Genomic DNA, 25,800 nt, shown 5'->3' with positions numbered 1-25,800 from the left:
CGCAGACATTAGTTACGCAAACCCATTTGCATCTGTACAGAGACGTAAGTTGAAAAAGCAGACACTGGTAGATAGTTCTGCTTACGTTATGGACATTGCTATGTAGGTAAAGGTAAAGGACCCCTGGACGGTTAAGTCCAGTAAAAGGAGACTACGTGGTTGCGGCGTTTGTCCACAGACAGCTTTCCAGGTCATGTGGCCAGCATGACCTAACCACTTCTGGTGCAACGGAACACCGTGACGGAAACCAGAGCGCACGGAAACGCCGTTTACCTTCCTGCTGCAGCAGTACCTATTTATCTACTTGCACTGGTGTGCATTTGATCTGCTAGGTTGGCAGGAGCTGGTACAGAGCAACGGGAGCTCACTCCGTTGCGTGGATGTGAACCGCCAACCTTCTGATTGGCAGGCCCAAGGGGCTCAGTGGTTTAGACCGCAGTGCCACCCACAATCTCTGAAGGAACTTACTCCTTTAGAAAGATTTTTAGCAGCAGCAACATGGATGGAGCATGGTCTGGTTGGTGGAGAGCGGCATAGCCAATGGGCTGTGGCTCATGTAGGAGTCAGGCTAGCAAGCGTAGATGTAGCCGATTAGATTGCTACTTGGGAAAAAATTTCCTTCAAATCGGTTTCGGCCTCTCTGAAGGAAATTGCTTTTAAAATTCTGCAAATGCGGTACTTAACACTAGCGAGACTGGCTCGTAGCAACTTCACTCACACTCAGATTTATTGGAGGATGGCTATAGGGTCACTCCAGCACATTGGGGGGCGGGAGCTAAAAAAAGGGGCCACATTTTGGGAGTCAGTATTTGGGGACGTTCCTGCCGTAACAGGACAAAATATTGTTAAATCTTTGGAGCTAGCTTTTATGCAACCTATCCTTGGGCGATAAGCCAAACCTTCATTTCAAACATCTTATAGGTCATCTCTTGTAGGCGGCTAGGCTTGTAGTTGCAGTCTATTGTTGGAAACTTCTCAAAGGAGTCTATAGTATAAGAAAGCGTGGCAGTTAGCTGTGATAGAAAAAATAGCTAGCAAATGGAAGCTTGCGTGGGGTTTGAAATCAAAGGACACATTCACAACGGATTGGGATGCCTTTATTATGTATACAGCTAAAGAGAAGACACAGCGGAACCTCACTCAACACTACAGTATTTTCTGGCTAGTGTAATTTTAAACTAGGATTGGTTTATTCATTTGGATAAGTGACTGGAATTGTGTTGTTCTAAGGGTGCTGGCCTCACTGTAATCTGTAATCTCATCTCCTGGGGAGGAGTGGGGTGATGGTTTTTGTTTGTTTTTACTGTTCTTTGATAATCTGTAACATTGAAAATGATATAAATATTATTTTTTTAAGAATAAGAAGTTGTGGCATTTCAGTAGGAGGTTGTGGGGCATGCACTGATTGAAAACAAACTTTTTAGGGCACAAATAGCGTAAAAAGTGGAGTTGTGTTATGAGCATAAATAATCACAAATTCACAATAAAAATCTGGGGCCTGGAAGGGCCCCTAGATCTTCTGCATCAGCGATACTGATGTTCTTCAAAGGAAGTCCTCTAGGAGAGGGGTAGAGTTTGAAAAAAACAGAAAGTGTGGCCTTACGTCCTAGTTTACAGAGGGCGATCCTCTGTTGTAATGAGTTGAAGTCTGGTTTAAAGGTTTAAAGAAACCTAAGGAGAGAAAGCAGAGACCTTGATGTTCCCCACCAACACTTAACAGTTGGACAGCAGATGTCTCATGGATAGCTCAGTTGGTGGAGCCTAGTGATGATAGTGCCAAGGTTGCAGGTACAGTCCCTGTACAGGACAGCTGCATATTCCTGCACTGCAGGTGGTACGACTAGATGATCCTCAGGGTCCCTTCTAACTCTACAATTCTATGATCACATGGATCACCTGGTTATAGTATTCTCCATTATGGTGAGATATGTTATATTCTTATTTAAATTATAGCGATCATTTCCAAATCTGCATCTATATGTATAATTCAGCATGTGCTAACTTTATGCAAAACTCTGTGCACATTTGCCTTTCTTTTTTTTTAGTGTTTTATAAGTGGCAGTCCTAGAATCAAATAAGGGCACTGGGTTATAGTGTTGCTTCAGGAGGCAGCTCCATTCCACTAAATTTTCTTTGCAGATCAAATGAACCCTATTCCCCCACCCCTAGAAAAGTCAGCTCAGTAGACTGTGATGGTTACTTTTTAATAAGACAGAAACAAAAAATGAACAGCATTTCCTTTGTGATAAGCTCTGGATATTATAAAGTTCTGTGAAATGAGGGTAATTAATTTCTTTAGAATTGGCACATTAATACTACAGCTCCCCGAGGTAACAAAAAAATAAAACCCAATTAACCTGGGCTAACAATGCTTTTAAGCTGACGTGTCACAGGGTACAGGTCCAGCCTTGTTGCTGGCATGGAGCACTGAAAAAGCCTCTCTAAAGAGAGTTGCTGCAAAAAGTAATTAAATTCTATAAGGGCAGCCTTATCGATTGCACAAAATATGAACACATGCGTAGCAACAGAATATGAATGCATACTTCAGCACATTAAGTATCTTTGACAGTTATTGGAGAATAATAAAAAAATGAGAAAATAACATGGTTTGACATTTATGTGGATCATTCAAGAAGATCAAAGTAAACGATCTTATAATGGCAAACAATATATATATATATATATATATATATATATATATATATATATATATGAAATATGGTTGCTGTTGCATACACAATATAATAGCTGAATATAAAAAATCAATTATTATACAATTTTTGTTGATGGGTTTCCATATTATTCTCTATCATAGTTGGTTAGGATGGGGAAAACATTTGGCAACTAGGAGCATTAGACTTTGAGGAGTTCTCCTAATGATACCCATCTTGTCCCCAGAGAAGTCTGCAGTTTTGAGAACATTGCCCGTGGAACATCCTTAAAGAACATTGGAAGATGCTTGCTTGGCGCTTGAATTTACTGATCCATTTCAGCCCTCTGATATGCTTAATTCACTGTGCTTTAAAAACCTCTTAATCTCAAATGGATTTGCTTCTGCCCCCGACCCCCAGTCCTGAAACTGCTTGCTATAGAGTAGTCCGAATGAAGCCTACAGATAAGCAAAGAGTTATTCTGTGTTTTAGAATTAGCACAGCCATTTTGCTAGATAAGAGGCGGCAGAATGAAAAGTTGCTTAATTTTGTGTACAGGTGCTATCTTGCAAGACTCTAAAGCAGGGATGGCCTCCAACTATAGATTTGCTGGCCTCTTAACTGCCCAGCCAGAATGCCCAATTAGTCACGGATGATAATAGTTGCAGTTAAGTGACACCTAGAAAACCAAAGAATGAATCCTTGTTCTTGATCTATTCTAAAAAGCTCTACTACTGTACTGTATGGATCGCAATGGAAGTGGAATCTTTCTGTGTGAATATATTTGTTATGTACTGAGCTTGGATCCTAGAACAATAGGCAGGTAGGATCCTAGAATGCAACAACCTGATTGGCCTGCAGGAGCAGCCCAATCAGGCTCCAGGGGGGAAGCAGAATCAGCCAATCACACTGGACCTGTTGTGTAAATAATGTATATAAAGCCAGAGGCTTGGGGGGGAAATTCATTCGCTGTCTTTATGAGCTGCAATAAAGAGCATGAAATCACTACACAACTCCAAGTATATTTCAATATTATTTTCCCAACTTTGAACTGAATGCTAAATCTCCTCTAGGGAGTTCCATATGCATATTGGACTACCCAAATGTTTTTCCCAAATTGAGGCAAGTGGCAACAAGTTGTTGAGTTAGCTTGCACATGAGCAAGTGATAGCGTATGCATCTTTTTTTATTAGATCATTCCTTCTCCATGCTGAATTTTAAAAAAAGAATCTGGCTTTTCTGGCAGCTATAGAAGATGGTTTGTGTGCATCTAGATCTGGATTGTGGGTGATTACCCTTTGACTAACGGTGGGTATCACCCATTGAAAGAATGGGCTCAAGGAACCCACTATGATTTCAGTGGGTCTACTGACTCAGTCTGATTTCAACCTGTCTGTAGGAAATAGTATGCGATAGATAAACATCAACAAATTGCAGTATTGTTAAACAGCATTTTGTCTCCAGATTTTCTTGCTTAAATTATAAAATGCAAGCAATGCTGATTAGCACACCCCCCCGACATATTCAGTATAAATTGCATTGAATTATCTTTAATGTTGTAAAATATCTAGTTTCTTGGATACATTCCAGGGCAGCCAAACTGCATTAAGAGATATAATATACAGGATAGTTTTGAATGTCGTTATTTAATTGGCAAATAGATTTTTCTCTTGCCATCAATGGCAAAAGAAGACATTTGATACCAGGGGCTGGATTAAATGTTTTATCAATTTCTCGTGTTTAAGGATCTTTATGGAACAACAAGTTTGTCCCTTGGGCGAGCCCTTGTCAAGTGCAATAAAGAGATCCACACAAGTGAGCGAGATGCATTTTTGCAGGATTTACTGTGAGACTGAGATTCTCTGCATTGGCTGGGTGCTTTCAGCAGCTGCTCTCTTTGGTGTTTTGCACCCAAAGGATTTTTTTAAAATATAATTTTCTTGCCACTGTGGATTTACAAGCAGCTTTTCTTTTCATGGAAGGAGGTGAGTATCTGATGAATACAGATGCTATAGTAGTGACACAGGGTTTTTATTTTACAATAAATACTCTGCAGCCTTGAACTCATAATCAAGTACTTCTTAGCTTGATTCAAGATGCGGTCTCCGCTGTAGCGTAGAGAAAATGTAATGCTTACAGATTGCAAGACTGCTCGACTTTATTTAGCTCCCTTTCTGTATTCCCTGTGCACCCAACAGGAATCAGGGCATGCAGTTAAATCCTACTAAGGTGTTTTTCTTAAGGAGTGTATCTGTTGCATCTTGAAAAAGGCCAGGTGAATTTAGTTAGGATAGGATGTGTAGTATTAGATTAAGGTGTATAGGAAGCATGGTTCTTATTGGTAGATAACTTTGATTGGTATTATTATTAGTTTTAAGTCTCCCCCCCCCCTTAAATAGTCTTACTCCTCCAGTTGTATGTATGGAATTAATCACATTCAGAGGTCATTAAACTTGTGTATTTCATGAGCTGGGATTACATTTGGGAATTATACCAGAAATATATGCTTTTGAGTTTAAAGGAAATATACTGGGAACTGTGAGCATTATTGAAGCTTATAAAAAGAGGCATACTTGGCATGTGGAATTCACTGCCACAATATGTGCTTATGACCACTGATAGGCTTAAAAGGAGAAAATTCATGGAGGGTAGGTCTAGCATTGGCTGTTAGCTATTATAGCTGTTTGTATCCTCCGTTGCCAAAGGCAATGCATCTTTTTGAACATGAGGACAAATCGCTGTCATTGCGCTGTCAGCGGCTCTCGGCTGGTTGCCCAGGAAATTATAAGGCCAAGGAAAAGTTTCTTGCTGTCCTTTTTCTTTTTGATCTTTACAGAGAGAGGCTATAGACTCCAGCCTCTTGGATAATGGCGTTATCCCGAGTGAATCTCCACCACCCTGGCCTCTCCCACTTTTTCATTTCATGGGTTCTGCTACGAGCCCTCTGTCTTCGAGCTCTTTGCTCTCCTACTTTTAAGGATCGCCGGGTTCTGGGAGATGGTGGGTCTGGAATGCTTTCTAGTGACAATGTGTCCAGCTCTGCCTGCTCCTCCTTTCCCGTTATTTCCCAACTTCTCCCCTCATCTACCTCTGAGCTGTGACCTCCCGCAAACCACTGTTGTAAATCTTCTTTTTCCTCCTTCCCAGCCCCTGAAAATAGTGGAGGCAGGAAAGGCTTCAAAGGAACCAACTCCTAGGTTCCTTTGGCCCTCCCAATAAAATATTTGAGCAACGGGACAGAGCAACAAGAGCTCACCCCATCGCGGGGATTCGAACCGCCGACCTTCTGATCGGCAAGCCCTAGGCTCAGTGGTTTAGACCACAGCACCACTTGCACCCCTGAGGAGAAACTAGCCCACTGCAAAAAGTACATTCAACATTTGTTATTTGATCCATTTTGCCTCTGGCCCCACCTGCCTCTGGTGTGTGGCCCCTGGAAAGTTGCTAAGAAGGGAAGGGTTGCCTTTGGCTGGAAAATGCCCACCTATAGTATAAAGTCTATTCTGCGAGCTGGGCATCTCCTTATGCTCTTCTTTTTAAGCTGTGACCCTAAATTCTTGACAATAAATGTCATGGAGCATAATAGGGCATTCAATCATGAGCACATACCTTTATGCCATGTGTGTTCCTGCTATGTTCCCTGTAATGTGTGAGAACTATTTTTGAACATGTTTGTGCATAAACCCCCACAGCATGCTCACTCAGTATTCCTTTTGTATAACAAAAAGTTTAGTTAGAATCTACTTTTCTTGTGACCTGAAGCCCTTGGTTCGAATCCTGCCCTACAGAGCAGGAGAAAACAAGTGTGTTCCCTCTTCCATGTGACAGCCCTTAAGATATTGTGAGACTGCAGTCAAGTGCAGAGCTACTGGAGTTTGAGGATGGAAATTATTGGGTGTTGGAGAAGTGTTCTGTAAGTTCAGGGAAGGGGTACTGGGTTTTGTATGAGAACCAAGCTGGTAAGAAGTAGCGTGGGCGAAGATGGATTGATGAACGGAACAGAAGTGCAGGGCAAGGCTGTTTTATCGAAAGGTTATCACTGCCACGTTAGCGAGTGGATGGATATGGATTTCGCTTATATTGTTAACCACCCACACAGTACAGTTCAATATCCCTCTCTGTTCTTGTTAGCATTTGCTGGGGTCACTGCTGAACACACTTTTGAGCAGTTCTTCCTCTGTGCGAGCTGGAAACATATTTCTTTTCAGGGTTATTCAAGCATGCATCCTTTTATTCTTTCCCGTGAACATATTTATTGTGACTACTGAAAAGTTATCGTTCTCTAAAATGTGTTAAGCCTTCCCCGCTGCCTCTCTCAGGGACATACAGGTATAGAAACTGTTGCTTCAAAAAGACGTTGCTTGGAAATATGGTTGCTGTTGCTTTTCTCTCTCCCTGGAAACCTTGTACTGTTCTCATTCTTTCCCAACGTTTTGTTGTCCCCCCCCCTTTTTCTTTTTTGAAGATTCGACACTGCAACTTTTGTCCTTGGCGAGGCCGAAAAAACAAAACAAATGGTGGAGGGCCTTGAAATGTTTACCCTCGTTCCTTTTAAAATGCTTTTTAAAAAAATCAAATATAAACAACAAATTATAAACTGCATTGTTTTTGTACACCTGCGGAGATTTTTGTTTTAAAAATGAGTCCATTCTTACAAAAACGATGGTTTGCCCATTTTCCACACCAGTGCTTTAATCATTTTTTGAGTATTGTTGTTATTATTGAGGTCAGGTCACCTGAATTTAGTGCAGTTAAAATATCACTAGCTCTTTGTATTAGTTTTATATCCAGGTGCTTTAGTGCTGCCTGATTCTTTGATTCAGTAAATCACTCTGAATAAACAACCATTTTTTAATGTGAAAACATAACAAAATTGCATTGTGTACATGGCTGCGGTGTTTCTCATCATAATGAGCCCCCCGTTCTGTTTATTATTGTAGAATTCTGTTTTGTTTCTATTCTTGTTAAAGGCGAATGGCTCTGTCCAGAATTTCCATGTTGTAGAATATCCCTATGGAGATGGTGTACAGCATGTGCCTCATTTTTTTATATATATAAAGCTAATAAGATCCTAAATGTGCATTCTGGCTTCTTGGAGACATATTGTAAAAATAAACCATCCAAATGAGTGCTTTGCCGACTGCTTGTGTAGAAGTGTGGAAACAAAGTAATAAATTCCCTTTCCACACCTGCAAATTAATATTGACAGATAGCATTACAAAGGTAAATGGCAAATATCAAAACAAACAAACAATTGCATAGCAGGATTGCTATTTCTTTCCTTTTTCTGTTCAGTATACCATTTCCTTGCAAATTACATACACTAAAGCTGAACATTTGCAAAATCACCTTGGTACAGGATTTGTCCTTTCAACCTATTCCCATAGCTGCACCTTCCAGCCCCAATTGCTGTCTTCTTAGTTCTTGCTGTCTTTTTATACTTTCTTTGGTATATTTGGTTCATAAAATCACAGCCAGAAGTGCAAGCGTTATTATAATAAAACAAGTCATGCCTACCTTACATTTTGTGTCATCACCTAGGATATTGTGTGCTCAGTATTATCACTTGTACCATAAGAAGGAAATTAGAGCATGTATTTTCCACATGGAGAAATCAAATGTAATCTAAATGCAAACCACGAGTTTTATTGCATGGCAGCCTTTGATAGCCGCGCTGCTATTACTAATTCCACTATGACAAGAGTACATAGTAGTCCAGAAGTTTCCAACACTGTTTTTTGTTTTTGTTTTTTATTGGTGGTTTTTGTGTGGTTTTTTTTGCCTTTTAGCTTTGCAAAATCAACACAATTTGGTCCTAATAAATGAAAGAGTATTTGGCAATCATTTGCTCAAAAAGCATCAGCATTGTGGCCCAATGCTGTGAAAAGTAGGCAAGAAGACTAAATTATTTGGTACCATAGTAGCTGACCAAAAGGCATGAGAGCTTTTATGTCAATTAAGGTCTGGTGTTCTGCCAACATGAGATGATATTCTTAAGTAGATTACTTACTTCATTTCCAAGTTTTCCTCCATACTGTGGCTCAATTAGACTAAACATATCAGGGTAGCGTGATGACCAATTAATGTATTGTCATGTGTTTGCGAGATACACACAGAGAAAGACAGAGAAAGAGCTTTTATTGATGTCTTCTTTTATGCAAAAATAGAAGATAATTGTTGTAAATTACTGCTGAATAATTAACATAAGAGCTCTCTGGTATTGCTTCCCCTGTCCTGTTTTAGAAGAGGTAGCTAATCAATGTTAGTGTGTTTCGTAAGGTTGTACAATTTTTGGTGAGCATTATCTCAAAATACGAAACACCTGTAGACTCTACCTCTTGATAAATTCATTAGTCCAATGCAATTCATTGGTATAGTTTTTTTTCTGCAGATGTTTGATTTTATTTACTTATTCATAAAAATCTTTATAGGCTTCCTTTTTCGGGCATGGCTGGCTCACCGAAGTGGCTTGCATATTATAAAAACACAGTGCAGATTAAAATGGCAGTATTAACAATAATTTAAAAACATTGTTAAATAGATAAGACAATATAAATCTCAGCAGTTAAAAAAAAAATCAACAAAGAAGGAAATAAACCATGTCACAAATGAGGCTGGTTTGGGTGGGAGTATTGCTCACAGGCAGTAGCCTCTGATCCTGGGACAGCAGGACCCAGAAAGAATGGATCTCCAAGAATTTCGGACCATCATTCTTTTCTCTTTGCTTCTTTCCCATCCTCCCTCTGTGACTGGCAGTTTCATTCCACCTCTCTTTTAGCTTTGTAGATTCCACTGACTCCACTGCAGCTATTTCATGCACAAAAGGGAACAAAAATGCTCCAAATAATTAGGGCCTTCCTTCAGTTCAGATCCAGCATCAGCACCTATTATCTTGCAGAAGATTCTGGAGCCTCAGGGGCTCAAGAAAGGTCCATAGCTTACTACTGCTCTGGGGTCACTTTAAAAAAACAAACAAAACAAACCCAAAGTGTGGGGCACACCAGCGTTGTTCAATTTCTGGTTGCCATCTTGGTTTTCCTTCCTTTTTTTTTGATGACAATTTATTAATTTTTCAAAAAATAACATAAAAATAAACATAAAAACAACAATATATAAAGAAAAAGAAAAAGAGAGAAAAAAGATTTTAAAAAACCAAAACAAGAAAAAAACCATCATAATCAAAGATTTTAAACCATAATTTTTGCTTGACTTCCCTCCCCTCCCCCTCTTGGTTTCATTGTTTAATTTTTTGTTCACACACGTCCTTATAACCTTAATAATTGATTTATTAAGACCCTGTTCATCTTAATACAAGTGAGTTTTTAAAAGTTATACTGACATAAAAGTCTATACACAAAGCTTAAAAAATGGGCATTAAACCTTTACCCCTTTTTTATTATTCAAAGTCCTCTTTCTGTCTTGGGTACTACGTTAACTAGTTTATCCTGTATATTTCAATAGTTTAGTTTGCCAGCCATCTTGGTTTTCCTTCCAGTGGTCTAGAAGTTTAGTTGTTCCAAAGCCCTATTCGTACTTACTGGCATACCCTCCTTCATTGCGCTTTGGGAGAAAATGGTTAGGCCCAGTTTTGGCAGAAAAACTGCTTTGGTCACCCTGTATGATGACCTCTGTCAGACCCACAAGCCCTGAAGCTGGCCTCATTTAAACATATATATAACATTATTACCTGGGCTGCCAAGTGAAGTGTCATGTCAGGTGATTGTCACCACTATCATCCTTCTAAGTGCTTCTGAACTCTGCCCCTGTGGTACACTACATCACTGGGTGGGAGCCAGAGGCACTGGGATAATGAATATGGCGACTGAAGCTGCTAGGTCTGGTGGGTTTTTTCTGCATTCAAGTGAAGGGTCATGCCACCAGCTTTGCTTGCAAAAGGTGCCAGGCTCAATCGCTAATATCTCCAGGTAGGACTGGGAGAGACTTGGTGTTTAAAACCCTACATAATAAGAACATAAGATTACCCACTGGATCAGATCAGTGGCCCATTTAGTCTAGCATCCTCCTCTCACAGTAGCTACCCAGAGGCTTGTGGGAAACTCTTAGGCAGGACCCAAGCCGAAGAGGACTCTCCCCTCCCTGTGGTTTCTAGCAACTGGTGTTCAGAAACATTGCAATAAACCTTGGAGAGTTGCTGCTCATCAATGTGGATAATGTTGAGATAAGTGGGTCAGTGGTCGGATTCAGTATAAGACAGCTTCCTGTGTTCCTGCTCCCCATGCTCTTTAACCCCTGGGGCCCAGTACAGTGTGCCCCTGAGTACAGTGGTACCTCGGGTTAAGTACTTAATTCGTTCCGGAGGTCCGTACTTAACCTGAAACTGTTCTTAACCTGAAGCACCACTTTAGCTAATGGGGCCTGCTGCTGCGCTGCAGCTGCACGATTTCTGTTCTCACCCTGAAGCAAAGTTCTTAACCTGAAGCACTATTTTTGGGTTAGCGGAGTGTGTAACCTGAAGCGTATGTAACCTGAAGCGTATGTAACCCGACGTACCACTGTAGTTGTAATGCAGTTGGCTTCTTCTCATGCAGAGTATACATGTTCCATGGAGCCTCTTTTAAAAGACTCACCCTGTATATTTACAATGGTACCTCCGGTTAGGAACTTAATTCGTTCCGGAGGTCCGTTCTTAAGCCGAAACCGTTCTTAACATGAGGCGCACTTTCGCTAATGGGGCCTCCCGCTGCTACCGCGCTGCCAGCGTGCGACTTCCGCTCGCATCCCAGGGCAAAGTTCGCAACAAGGGGCATCTACTTCCAGGTTAGCAGAGCTTGTTACCTGAAGCATTCGCAAGGGGGACGGTACGTAACCCGAGGTTCCACTGTATGTAGGGTTGGCTTTTATGAAATTGAAAGCACTGTTATAAATATCTCAAATCTTAATCATAAATTAGATCAGTTGCCAAGGCTATCTAAATAATAGGCCATTGGAAATATCACACTGTTCGCTTACTCTTGCATTTTACAAATTGAAGCATATGGAGCCATTTTCATGCAAACAAATGTGTGTTGCATCCTGATTGCCATAGAGATAATGGATTGACCCCCCCCCCGATGATCTAAGAATCAATGCAATTATATTTAGCCAACTTATTGGTTTATTTGTACATGTTTATACTGCTTAATATAATAAATATATATCTAAGGAGTTAGCATAAAAGCGTTAATATTTATCGTACAAAAAAATCCTTAAAAATGAGATAAAGCCACAACAGAACTGTGTTTCAGAAATAAAATTGAGCAGTGTGCAAAACAAAACGAAAGATTAAAGGAAGCCTGGATAAACATACAGTGGTGGGTTTTTTTTAAATAGAAATTTAAAGGTCATTACTGTCTCCATGAATTATCTGAGAGAGGGCATTCCAGAGGGTGGGTGCTTTTGTTGAGAAGGCATGATCACCAAGTGATAATCTACACTGGTCATGTAAAATCTTTAATATGTGAATGGTCAGCAGAGTCTCCTCAGAAGACCTTGAAGATGGGCTGGGTCCATACCACAAGGGAGGCAGACTCCTAGGTTATCCTGATCCCCACATGGTTTACAGCTTCAAATGCCAATAAAACCTTCAACTTGGCTCTTTAGTAATAGGAAGCCAGGAATGGGGAAATATGTGTAAAGCAATGGTAGCCCCACATACAGTGAATTACAGTAGTCTACTTTCTCCAACGGAAAAGTTAGAGGAACCAGCTAAACACCCAAGCAAAAGCAATTTCCGTCTCTGTGACTGTGATTGTACATTTTCCATTATTTTGGGGAAAGAATTCAAGCCAGACCAGTAATTGGTTGCTATTTACATAATTGTTGATGTGGAAACATACAAATCTTTCCCACACTACCTCCTTTCATGCATTTATGTCTTGGCTCCCTGAAGTACGTGTTTTTGGTTCTATTTTTTTCTTAGCTATTGTTTTAAAAATGTATAGTGGGCTTCTGAAGAAAGCCAGAACTTCAAATTATATATGTATATAAAACAAATTCCCATGTACTTTTATTAGAATCATAGAGTTGGAAGGGACCTTGAGTGTAATCTAGTCCAACCTCTGCAATGCAGGACTGTGCAACTGTCCCTTATGGGAATCAAATCTGTAACCTTGGTGGTATCAGCACCACGTTCTAGCCAACTGAGCGGTCTTAATTTCTTCAGTACTTGCTGGTCAAACATGTTGGAGTTGCTCAGGCTGAAATCTAATATACTCATAAACTAGGCTGACAGCCTTCAAAGAATGTATTTCTAATAATAGGCAAGGCCAATGTGGTGCATTCCAGATGTTTTGCACTGCAACTCCATGAGCCCCATTTGGCTTTGTCAGGAACACTGGGAATTGTACTCCAAAACAACTAGAGGGCACCATGCTTGCTACCCGTGTGTGTGTGTGTGTGTGTGTGTGTGAGAGAGAGAGAGAGAGAGAGAGAGAGAGAGAGAGAGAGAGAGAGTTTTACAAGTTTAAATGAGTCCTCACCCCTTTCTAGGATTGGTTGAATTTCCTCACTTCCATTTTGTGAGTTCTGTTGATTTGTTGGAGGTTTCAACGCTTCCTGTCTTCCGATGGTTCATAGAAAATTCCCCTGTTCACGGCATTAGTGTGTTCACAGTTCGATTTGCAGGTTTTTCCACATGTTGTTTATCTTTCCCCTTTCAGATAAGCCACATGCACAAACCATTGTGCACAGTAAAGTATCCGACATTTTGTTGTTCTCGATCACATCATCGTTCTTTTAATAGCAGCTTCTGTTTCTTCCCTAGTACTCATCTAGTTCCCCATTGAAAAATATTTCTGACTTACTTGTCACCATTGCCATATTTTAGCAAACATTAAAACATGACACATTTTTTCCACTTTGGGGCATGCAATTGCACTTCCTTTACAGGTTCTCTTTCAATTGATTAACTTGCAGGTATTCCTTTAGGTAGTTGCCTTTTCATTGACCCTTTCCTCTGTGATGCCAGGTGACGACAGCAGCCCTCCACGTAGTGCCAGGATGCTGGGCATAGCTTGCCATTCTAATTTCCTATAATGCTGATGTAGCATTTTCTTCAACTGTTTCGGCAAATAAAATGGCAGCTGGACTTAGCTTACCAGAGGCACTTGGAGCATGAGGCCATGCCTAGAGTGGTGAAGCCTTAGCAGATTCCCAGATCTGCCAGGTGCTGTTGACCCCAGCCATTATCTAGATGACATTTAGGCCTGCTTAATACATCATGTTGTAGAAACTTGTGCTTACTGCATTTTTGTCTTTATAGCCAAACTGATAGGATTTTGAAATGGTTGCAGATGATTCAGAACTACTACATTTTTCTAGTGTATTATTTGCATGTTGCAATTGTTTTATTGGCTCCCTGTTAGGCAAATTATTGATTGTTAAATGGCTGTTTTACTTGCCATAATTTTCTCTCCTTGCAGTTAATGGTTGTTCTCTTCTAACATTACTTCCTTATTGCTCCTTCAACGAGAAACAAGAGAGGTGTGTGTATGGAGAGAGAGAACAGGTTTTATAATAAATTCTCATACTCACTACTAACCCACTGATATCTTCAGCTCACCCTGCAGAATTATTACATTGATGGAAACGCCCAAGAGCAAATAAATGAAGGTCCTGGAACTGGAAATTGAAAAATGTATAGGATTGCACAGTTAATTTTTAATAAATATGATAAATACATTAGAACATATTAAGGATGAAAACAACTGTCTACTCAAGTTTTTGTTACAAAATATTTTTCTATAAATAAAAACTGGAAATATTAAAATAACTGCTGGGGGAGGTGAGATGACGGCTAATGCTAAAAAGTAACCTAGGAGATGGACAAGAAGGTAGGGTAGAAAAAATGAAAACAAGAGGAAAATGGGAACATTTGGACCCTTCACTATTGGCTAAACTCTGCCCCTTGACCTTAAATTCAGGGTTCAGATCTTAGCAGATAGTCAATAACATATTTTGAATTTGGTTTCTCAGCCTTTTATTACATAGATAAGGTAATTTCTGCCTTTGAGGGGAGCTATGAACTGAGCCGAGCCACTGTGTCTAATGGGAAATATTATTTTGGTACTCTAACCACACAGTTAACTGGATTTTAGAGTGGAATTCATCTGTAAATTCCACTTACAATCCACACATTTTGTGATGATCTTTGATCCATGTTGCACAGGAGTAATGAGTAGTTGGACAATGATGCAATGCATTGGTGTGGCACAGGACAAGGAACCTGCTATGGGGCAACCTGCTTGCATGCCTGGGCAACCTTCAGAGATCTGCTTGGCATTTAGATCTATTGTGCTCCAGTGGACTCCACTAGCAGCCTGAGTATGTGGCTGGGGCTAAACCACACCCTTAGAATCCTTTATGAGCCTTCTCCCTAAGTAGGCTATGGAGCCTACCAAATATTTTCCTGCCAAACTTAATATAGCTGCAACCAATTCAGCCAACTAGATGTTGTCTGGCTGTAAGAAGTAGACTCCATCTGCCTGAATGCTGGTGACAGATCACCATCACCCATACACCTCCAGGAAGCATTATACAACTGTATTCCCATTCTGCCTGGCTTCATCTACCTTAGCTGGGTCAATTGCCCATACCCATTCTCTCCATTCCAGGAGACTAGAACACCAGACACTCATCTCTAGAAAGGGTTTCAATAGGTGATCTAGGCTTGACAGCACTGTGCTTTGAGGTTTAGACCTTTTTTCTCTCCCAGATTGTCCTTGCCTAGTTTTTGTGTGAGTGGCACCCCCCAGCAGATAGCAGAAAAGAATGGGACCCATGCTCATTAGGGATTAAACCAAAACTTTGAGAGATACCTACAAAGAACCCTGGAGAACTGCCTAAACGTATAATATAAAGGCACAGGTAGATGGTCCATGTAGGCCTCTAGGTCTTTTAAGGGACAGGACTGCCACACTGGCTCCACCCTGGGGCATATCTCTTCCTTGCTTGTCTGTCTTTGAGCACTTGATGCACAAGGATATTCCTACCTAGATGGCTATATCTCACCCATCAGTTCTGTCTGTTTTAATAAACCAAGTTTTCTGCTCAATTTTACAGATCCCACTCTCACCCCCAAGATGTAATGTGTGAGCTCTGTCAATCCTGATCCTCCTCTATAGCCTGCTATTGGATATACATAACTATTGGCAGTTATATGTGCTCTTACTGGACAGCCAACCTTTCCTAGCAAACCAAAGCCAATTTGCACAACCGATCGGACACATGGGATTAGCAGATATGTGCAAAGACCTGCATATGGTTTCATTTACTATGCACTCGGCTCACAACTTGCCCCTGATTTTGTGTACCAGTGCGGTGAAGAGGAAAGTGTTTTTCAGAACATTGCTTTCCTAGCATAGCTTATGGTTAGGAATGATGGGAATTATAGTTCAACAACTTTTGGGGGACTTCAGGTTCTCCACTCCTGGAGCAATCTAATTCATAAAACAGGATTGACTTGTCTGTGTGTATTACAGTTTACTTAATTGCAGCCATACAGTAAAATCACAGTCTTGTATGTTAGAAGGAGATAGCCTGGTCTCTGCTGAGGTAATTATAGTGCATTCCCTTGCAGGGTGTTTTTTGGAAGTGACTGCACAGGAAATCCACCACTTATCCGTTACGTAAACACAATCTAGCTCTGCTGTATCTGACTTCTTGGGGCTCTGCAAACAGTAAAATTGTTAACCCATCGCTTGACCTGTACATTTATCTTTTCTTTCCAGACTATGCTGGGCCATGGATGACTAATCCAAGAAATATGGAATGCAAACAGAAAGAGCTAGGGGCAGTGTAAGATGCACAGACATTTCTTAGTAGATAGTGATTGCATAGTAGAGTTTCCCTTGCAAAGCAAAGGACGAAATACTTCCCATAAAACTCTTTTATGAAGTTCTTAATGTGGGAAAGTTTATTGTTTCCTTTAAGTAGGATGCAAAATGTCCAGGATGGCTTTGTTTTGTTTTAATCCAATTAAATGTGGTGAAGTCTCCAGTCTGGTGCATCCTGCAAACATGGCTAGGGCTTGAAGTACTCACATGACTTTCTTGCAGGCTTTGCGTACTATAGGAAAGCAGTTCACCTCTCCCGTGGCAATGCAGTAAAGGGGCAGGGCTGGCACCAGCTGTTGACATGGTGAGGTGCCTGCTGGAATGAGGAAGGAGAGTTAGGTGAACTGTAGTAAGCCTTGCAAAGAAATCCACAGCAGTTACCAGCATGCACAATTATATGCTAGCCTTGCAGGAAGGTGGTCCAACATTCCTTGGATGAAAATAGGGACATTCTCACTCCCCCCAACTGACCTCCCCTGCCCCGTTTCTTGTTTCCCCTTCCCCCCCTCCACAGAGCTTTTCCTATTAGAAGATAGGCAAGTGCCACCAACACTTCACCAATGGGACACAGCACACACATCCTCCATTGTCCTGAGAAAACCCCTTAATCCCTATGCTGTGCTGTGCTGCGCTGCGCTATGCTATGCTATGGTAGATTTACAAAAAAACACACCAATAAATAAATTTTAGAAAGGGGCAAGATTAGATACGAACAGACATACAAAGCTTTATCTTAAACAGGCAGACAGACAGACAGACAGACCCCTTGTATTCTGCTCCCCCTTTCTTCCCACCCAAAGCATCCCTGTTCTCTGCCTGCCCTTCAGAGCTGGTGTATTACATGGAGCTGGGCCATGGCGGTGGCAGCCCCTCCTCCTCCTTGCCCTGCAATGAGCTGCCCAAGGGAGGAGGCCAGCAGCAGTGGCCATGGAAAGGCAATGGGATGCTCCCTTTGCAGCCACAGCCATCATTGCTGCCAGTCAGGACAAGCACTGATTCATCCTCCTCCCTGAGCTAGCAACAGAAATAGGGACATCTCGGTATAAAATCAGAAGCCGGGACGGCTTTTGTAATTCCTGGACTGACCCTGGCAAATTGGGACACTTGGAGGGTATGCCACCACCAACTGGCAGGAACAGTGCTTGGCACAACTATGACACATTTCTCGGTCAGTTGCAAAGGTCCATGCTGTCCCCACACCCCATAATACTTGCCATATATGCCCCGTTTTGAAAGAAGGCGGGGGGGGGGGAGTAAGCATCTACTGAAGCTCCTTCTGCTTGTCTGCTGCCTAAGGAAAGAGGCAGGTTAGAAGAAAAGCTGCCATCATGTGGCCTGAGGGAGACCCACTAGGGACTCTTTCCCTGGAGACTCCCCAAACCCACAAGCCAGCATTGTGATGGGGAGATGTGCAAGTTCTCAACTTTCTCACCTCTCCTTTCATTGCTCACAAAACAGGGGAAAAGGGGATGCACAAGCTGCTTGTGCATCTGTTTGGTGTGTGTGTGTGCTTCCTGCAAAGTTACTTACCGAAAGACTGTTGAATGGAAAAGCATTTTGTCTTTAATACACACTTATTACAATTTAGAAGCAACGCATATACAAAAGCAAATTTGAGCTAGGGAGCTTCAAGACCCACCCCCCCTTGCCTTCAGTTTTGCTTGCACGCTTCACTCTTCTGCCGCCTGTGCAATGAGAAAAAGCTTACTTTGGGGGTAGGATGGGGTATACAGGGTTGCTCTTTAGAACTAATTCCTCTCCTTTTCCCTCAAGAATTTGTAATGTGACAGAGATGTAGCGAGACAGGCAGCTTCTTTTTCTGCAGGGTATAAAGGGGATTAAGCTTCAGATTTCTGCTGGGCTTCATGGCGGTTGTGGTTCAGTCTGGCAGGAAAAGATGCTCACAACATCAGTATGCTGGTGGTGCCTTCTTCAGTTTACAGGCATAGGGGAAGGAAAAGACACCTGGTGGTCCTCTCCCATCTTTGAAGAAGGTTCTGTCTGCTCCTCCACCTGGCCTCTGAGGAAACAGTCCTTTGCATGCTTCTTGAGGGTTTATGAAAAGTAAAACAGAACAGTTGATTGGTTGGGGGGCAAGCAGAGGGTTGCTCCTACCTCCCCAGTACTTCTATAAGCCCATAAATACTTTGATTTTTAATTTTTAGATCTATTTCTGATTATTGTCTATTGGCGTCTGAAAGATGGCTGAAATATAGTCCCAGTAAAGGTAAAGGACACCTGGATGGTTACGTCCAGTCAAAGGCGACTATGGGGTTGTGGCACTCATCTCGCTTTCAGGCCGAGGGAGCCGGCGTTTGTCCACAGACAGCTTTCCGGATCATGTGGCCAGCATGACTAAACCGCTTCTGGCGCATCGAGACACCGTGACGGAAACCAGAGCTCATGGAAATGCCGTTTACCTTCCCGCCGCAGTGGTGCCTATTTATCTACTTGCACTGGTGTGCTTTCGAACTGCTAGGTTGGCAGGAGCTGAGACAGAGCAACAGGAGCTCACTCCATCGTGGTGGGGATTCGAACCGCTAACCTTCTGATTGGCAATCCCAAGGGGCTCAGTGGTTTAGACCACAGTGCCACCTGCGTCCCATTTCAGCAAGTAGTTTTGCTTGAGCTAGGGAACTTCTTCTATCCTATCTTACCCTGTCTTCATGTGCCCCACCTCCCCAAAATCTGCTTTGGGGGAGTTGGGGGAACTCCAGAGCAGTTTTGGATGTTGGGGAGGGGCAGAGGGAAAGTTCTATTACATAAGTGGAAGCCCTTGCATAAATGGGACAACTTCATTGGATAAAACCATCAGACTCATTGTGCTGTTTGTGGAATCTTATATGTTGGACCATTATTAAGTACATTACGTCTTAGCTTTATCATGGTACTCGAATGGCTTGGCTCCCGAACAAATCGGCTCCCGAATGCCACAAACCCGGAAGTGAGTGTTTCGGTTTGCAGACCTTTTTCAGAAGCTGAACATCCGTGACTTCCAGTTGAGTGCAGGAAGCTCCTGCAGCCATTCGGAGGCCACACCTTGGTTTTCGAACGCTTTTGGGAGTTCAACAGACTCCTGGAATAGATTAAGTTTGAGAACCACTTTATGAGATTTAGCACATCTTTACATCTCAGTCTTCTGTCTTTTCAAATTATTTTAAAATACAAATTAAATCTATGTATAAAAACCGTTTTGATTAGCAGTCATTAAATCCTTGATCAGCATCTGCGTGTGCCTCCATCATTGCATTTTTGCAGCTTAAGTATAGCCTCATGTTTTGTGTCTGGATGTCACATGGTTAAGTATGTATTTTTCTGGCACAGCATATCTTAGGGCTAAGGAGCAAACTCAGATAAATTAGTGTCATTTTGCCTGTCATTTTTCATGTTAGGTTTGCTGATTTTTTAGTATGCCGTTTTCTGTGATGCAATCAATTTGAAGCATAAGCACTTTGGAAAGATTTTAATCTTAGGCAAGCAAATTTTTTTTAAAAAACCCACCCACCTTAGCAAGTGTCAATAATTTTGACAAAAAAAAATTTCTTAGTACTTGCAAAGATGCTTCATGGTTCACAAATGCCAAATTGCTGTAACCATGTCAGAGTGCCAGAATCAGAACTGCTGGTCCAACCATTAGGTAGAGTGGGGCAGCTGCCTAGTGCAGCTGGGTTTGGTTGTCATGAATGGGGAAGCAAAGGGTTGTTTATTATTGTTGTTACTGTTATTGCTACTATTATATTTTTGTGAAGCAGTTATTAGAGTTTCTGTCCTGCCTTGAGATTGGGACAGAATTTGCTCTCGCGCCTTACGCAGCAGAATGTATTGGATCAGTCCTGATTATATAAGTGTACTTAAAATATTTAGCACATGCTCCTCTGCTTTGGTAATTTATCCATTTGGAGTCTATGTGAACTGCAGACTTGCCTTCTGTAAAATAATTCATGATATTGCCTCCCTTTTAATTCATATAATCCAGGCACATCCAACAGGTAGATCGTGATCTACCGATAGATCACTGGACGTCTGTATTAGATCACTGATAGATCACCGGCTCCCCTCAAAGAAGCTCAACAACTTTGGCTCCTCTAAAAAAAACCCCACATTTTTGCCCTGCACCCCCCAAAAGGGGGTATCACTGCCAGTTTTTAACTCTGCGAGTAGATCACAGTCTCTTGGGAGTTGGCCACCCCTGTTGCATTAGGGTGGAGAAGGGAGGTTTTTAGCATATTTAAAACCAGCTATTGTTCTGATTTGTAATAGGGCTTATTACATATGATTTTGACATCTTAAAAAAATGAAACCATCACTTTTCTTATTTAAAAAAATGTTAAGTCCTTGTATAAGTACTAACTTTCAGGCTAGTTAGTACATATTTGATCCTTGTAGTCTTAGTTCAAATGCACATTCTCTCCTTTTAGCCTGAGATTTTGTTTTGGTTATTTATAGTAGCTTTTATTTGAGAATGAGAAAAATACCCACTTGTTATTTTTTCTTCAAGAAGCACATATCTCCTTCCAGATGCCTGCATCTCTTTGAGACAAAAGGGTATGTTAAGTTCCATCTATAAACAGAATCTGCTAATTAAGAGTTATTACTTAGGAGATTGGTACAGACCTTTCAGAATTAGATGTGTGTTCCTCTCAGATATCCATTAGCCGCTAATAAGATAATGCAGATGGACCATTCAGTTTCCTGTTTCCTTCTATTGTACCTTTTGAGCCATATATGGACCAATGGGATGGGCTGAACAATAACTGGATGTCCTTCTGCTCCCTTAACAGCCCTCAAAGAATGTTTGTTATTAGATTGCTCTTTCTGTTTAGTTTCATTGAGCTATGCTAATAAAGGAAACATAACACTCTGAAGGACAATATCCAACCCCCGTTCCTTTTTTTACCCTTTCCCACCATAATTAGCTTATCCAGTTACTTCATTTTGAACAATAAAAACAGTATGCAATCTCACAGAATCAAATATGATTTGTGGAGAAACTGACAACATAATTTCTTCATCACATGGAACATTAAATACAACGTAAATATTGTTTGGTTTATTGTTTATCCACAAAAGGCACATCTGTTTCAATAAAGTTGATTGTGAACTATCATAACCATGGTTGCTGGGGATAAATTGTGGCCACTGGAGAAAAAGTGATAAGCTCTACACCCGGAATGGGGAAGCTTTTTTACCTTCAGGATCTGTCTTGTGGACCAAATTTGACAGGAGAGCAGGGGCACCCATTTGTCAAAGTCCCTTGCACTCTATTCTCTGAAGCTTAAAAAGGAAGCAGGAGGAGACTTGCAAAACCTTTCCCAAGTCTTCCTGCACTTCCCTTTTAAGTCTTCAAGTCTGGGGACTTAAAGGTAGAGGGGGTGGACTGTCAAGGCATTGCGAGTCTCCCCCCATTCCCTTTGAGTCTTCAATCTTGAAGACTTAAAAGTGATGTGGGAGGAGACTTGCAAAGCCTTTTCTGAGTCTCCCTACGCTTCTCTTTTAAAACTTAAAAGGGACTTAAAGGAGGAGGGGGAAGACTTGCCCCCAATCTCCCATCTGAACAAGCAGCACTGGAGGTGCCTTAAAGCATTTCCAAAAGCCTCTTTGAAGTGATTCTCTTGCATGTGAGCTGCTTCAAATAGCACTTTTGCACAGGGATGGAGATGATGAATGGATTAAATCCTGCTGCCTTGGCTGTGTGGTCTTATTCCCTACTGGGAACAGGATCACACAGCCAATCCAAGATTAAACACTGCCCTCTTGTCCATCAGCTGACATCACCAGCGCCATCAGCTGATGGGCCAGTTTGGGGGAAATGGCCCTCTGGTGGGCCCAGGTTGGTCCATGGATCTGAGGTTCTCCACCCCTGCTCTACATTATCTTTCTTTCATGGTATCTGAAGAAGTGTGCATGCACACGAAAGCTCATACCAAGAACTAACTTAGTTGGTCTCTAAGGTGGAAGGAATTTTTAAATATTGTCTTTCTAGTTAGGGCTTCAAATTACTCGTGTGAGAACAGTCCTGCAAGGAGTGGTTCATTACCATTCTCCTATTTATAGCCTTCTGTGTCTTTGAGTGCAAAGATCTGAAATGTAGAGACTGTTTTTGAGTACCAGGTAGCAAGGGCAATAGTCCAGTTAATCCACAGGATACCAACTAGGAATGCAATGTCTTCTGCACTAACTGACTTGTGCCAGTTGACACAGCACCAACCTTCTGCAGAGGCCCAGGCTGTATTCAAGCCTCGTTTTCCTCACAGACGCCATACCCTCTTTTCCTTTTAGTGTCTGTACTTACTTTCTGTTGAATCAGCCTCTTGCAGTAAGGCACTGCATCGGAGAGAATGGGAATGAGGGAAGAGATTACCAGCTTCAGAACACGGTAGAAACATTTACCAGGTGAAATAGCGTATTGCACGCCCCTTGTCTATGTTTCCCTGGTTTTATGGAAATACTGAAGAAGAGTACTAATATTTTCTGCTTTCTTGTTGGCGAAAAATATATACGAGTCACTAGTGTCGTCCCCCCCCCCCCTTTGCTTTTGGGTTTTTATTTCGTTGTTGTTTCTCCGTTACTACACTTTTTTATAAATTATGCATAAAATCTCCTGGAAAATAACATTACATTCAGAACCATCTTTGGTGCAGTGGTGTGGAAAAGAACAGCTCATTTGCTGCTGCTCAAGGAGTTTATTAATTTAATTTATAGTCATTTGCTGCCATCTATGCTGCCCGTCTTTATTTTCAGAGATATCTCTGTAGGCACGGTATCATTTAAATTTAGTCCACATCCACCTACAATTCCCCAGAATTGGAATCTGTAACTCCCCAGGATCATAGCAATACTGATGGAAGGGAACATTAGGCCGTTCCCCTTGCTCCAGAGAAGTGGGCTGTATACTTAACTTTATGGCAGACACTTAGCCATGCCTGTCATTTTAAACCTCCAGAGAAATAGACCTCACAGCTTCCATGAGTAATTTATGTTCTTGAGCAATTGTTCTTACGCCGCTATTACAATCCTTGTAAAAAGCCCCATTTAATTCAATATAATGTTCTTTGGCGGAAGTGTGCTTACAACTGTAGGAAGTTTATTCAGTTACGCAATCCACTTTTTATGTCCCCAAAGAGTAATCATCGCCTCTTGACCTAAGTGAGATGTCACTTGCGACTTTGTCTTTTGACAGTGCTGAAGTAAGTCTAGTCCGAAACAACCATTGAGAAGCACAAATAGAGCATCATGCCAAACTGGACCAGAAAGCAGCAGATGTTAATAAGTAACCCAGGATCTATTAGTCATCAGAGTCTAGAAGGTTGTAAAAGTGCTGATTCAGTGCTTGGATCTGGTTATAATAGGTTGGATGAGGGCCAATAAGCTTAAACTCAATTTCAGTAACGTGAAGGTCCAATATGTAGGATGGATGTCTGGTTGAGGGAGATGGTGTGGAGGAGTATAGAGAGAGGAGCTGTTTGGCCTTTCCCATAACTTGGGGCCAGTCAGGTCTGTGTCCCAAGGTTTCTGCATCATTATGGCATTTTGGATACTTTACTGTTCCAGCCCAAACACAACGATTCATGTCATCAGAGATGCAAGTCTTCTTTAAACTGATCAGGTTTACCTTTTTTTTTTACCTTGTAGAGCAGGCAGAAGGATCGACTTGTTGGGTGGAGCAAGCCTCTTTTGAAATTTGAACCACTCAGACTCTGGAGATACTGATGTCACCAGGTGAGAGGGGAAGGCATTTGCTGCTTAATTACTTTTTAAAAATATATAATTGTTTTTTCTATGCTATGCATACTGTATAAAGTCACAAAATTGAAACTTAATATAACAAGACATACAGAAACGAAAAACCCTCCCCTCTGTGCCAGAACCCTGGTAAGTAATCTCATGTATAGTCACAGTTGCCTCTTTCATTCTCACTTCCTTACTTATCACAGAATAAAATGATGTCTTAATTCTGAATTAAAGAGGTAGGCCTAGTCATCCTGCACCTAGAAAACAGAGCTACAAGTCAGTCTGCGAATGTTGCACTCCAGCATTTGTGATTAGTGTGGAAAGAGTTACGGAGAAGAGCTTGTACATTTGGTAGAAACTTGTTGCACCCAAAGTCAGCACCAGGTTTGAGGTGACCCTAAGAATGGTGACCTCTGGGACCACCCAGTCCCCTATTCCAGTAAGCTTACGAGGTGCAATAAGCAGGAGTCCTTTCTTTTATATTTTTACTTGGGTGGTAGCTGACTGCCACCTTCTTTTCCCCAGAATGAATCTGGACTCTGACGTAGCAGAATCCAGAGGCATTCTGGGGTGATGAAAATGGTGCGTAGCTGTAGCCACTGCCCTAGTAAAAATTTAAAAAGAAAGAAAGGGGAATGTTGGTGTCTGATGTCTTTCTCATTGGCCTTCCTGGGACCTGGCATCTGCCCATCCATGCTAGGTCCTGAATCTAAGCCTTCTTGCACTTTCCATTTTCGAGACTGTAAGGGGAGGGGGTCCGGAAACATTCTCTTTAGTGTGGTTTTCTTCCACTTTAATACTTGATTGTGTATCCAATACTAACAAAGGGTAAGTACAAAAGTCTACTCATAGTCTGATTTCCATTTCCCTCATTCCACATAGCGCAGAAGTTGGAAGCATTCGCATGCTGACTGCTGAACAGAAGCAACTGCTGGGGCAGACTGCTGTTAATCATGCCGTGTTAGCGCTTGCTTTCAAGAGGGGTCCTCCAATTAGTTGTAAATTTGAGAAGCCTTTTTTGAATTATATCTTAACACATGTAAGCATTTGAGATCATCTCTTTTGATCTCTTATTTGTGCTTTGACAGCACAAGTTTAAAACATGCTACCTTGGTGCTTTGTACTGAATGTGGAGAAAAGGAAAGAGAGACAATATTTTTAAAATTCAGATGTGCAGGAGGTGCTGCCTGTATAGATCATAACCCAGGGACATTTCTCCTCCCTCTGAAGTAGCTGAAAAAGCCACTGGCTATGCACATTTTGATAATTTGTGCTTAGCTCTGCATGTTTGTGGCTAACAGAAATGCAGTTGGAAATATGATTGTTTCACAAGCAGCATTTTTTATTTATTTCAGGACTTCTTGATCATTCAGAATAGGTGACCTTGATGTAAATTTCATTGATTAAATGCCACAAGCCACATTTCTTACTCGGGCAACTTCACTGAATGTAGAGATGACTTTGTTTGGTATGCTATCTTTCCACCACATACCTGCTTCGCTTTTTAGGTACCAAGGTGTGGTGAAATTATGGTTAGAGCATGGCCTTCTTCTATGGCAAGTTAGCAAGGATCATTTCATTTCTAT

General features: G+C 41.5%; 1 protein-coding gene across 5 annotated transcripts in view; it reads left to right on the top strand.

Moving 5' to 3' along the window:
* RARB (retinoic acid receptor beta) overlaps positions 1–25,800 on the top strand; it is a 338,077-nt gene that overhangs the window by 100,921 nt on the left and 211,356 nt on the right. For 4 of the 5 annotated variants that reach the window (XM_081164729.1, XM_081164730.1, XM_081164728.1 and 1 more), the window contains one exon: positions 24,116–24,202. The gene's annotated coding sequence lies outside the window, so the exon portion shown is untranslated. Of the gene's footprint in view, positions 1–10,472; positions 10,492–24,115; positions 24,203–25,800 lie in introns of those variants that run through there. The other variant, XM_081164731.1, reaches the window with a different exon arrangement.

Source organism: Podarcis bocagei (genome assembly GCF_964188305.1).
Source record: "Podarcis bocagei genome assembly, chromosome: 12".
NCBI classification, from domain to species: Eukaryota; Metazoa; Chordata; class Lepidosauria; order Squamata; family Lacertidae; genus Podarcis; species Podarcis bocagei.
The sequence above is the reverse complement of the archived record's forward strand: the minus strand, read 5'-3'. Positions and strand labels throughout refer to the sequence as shown.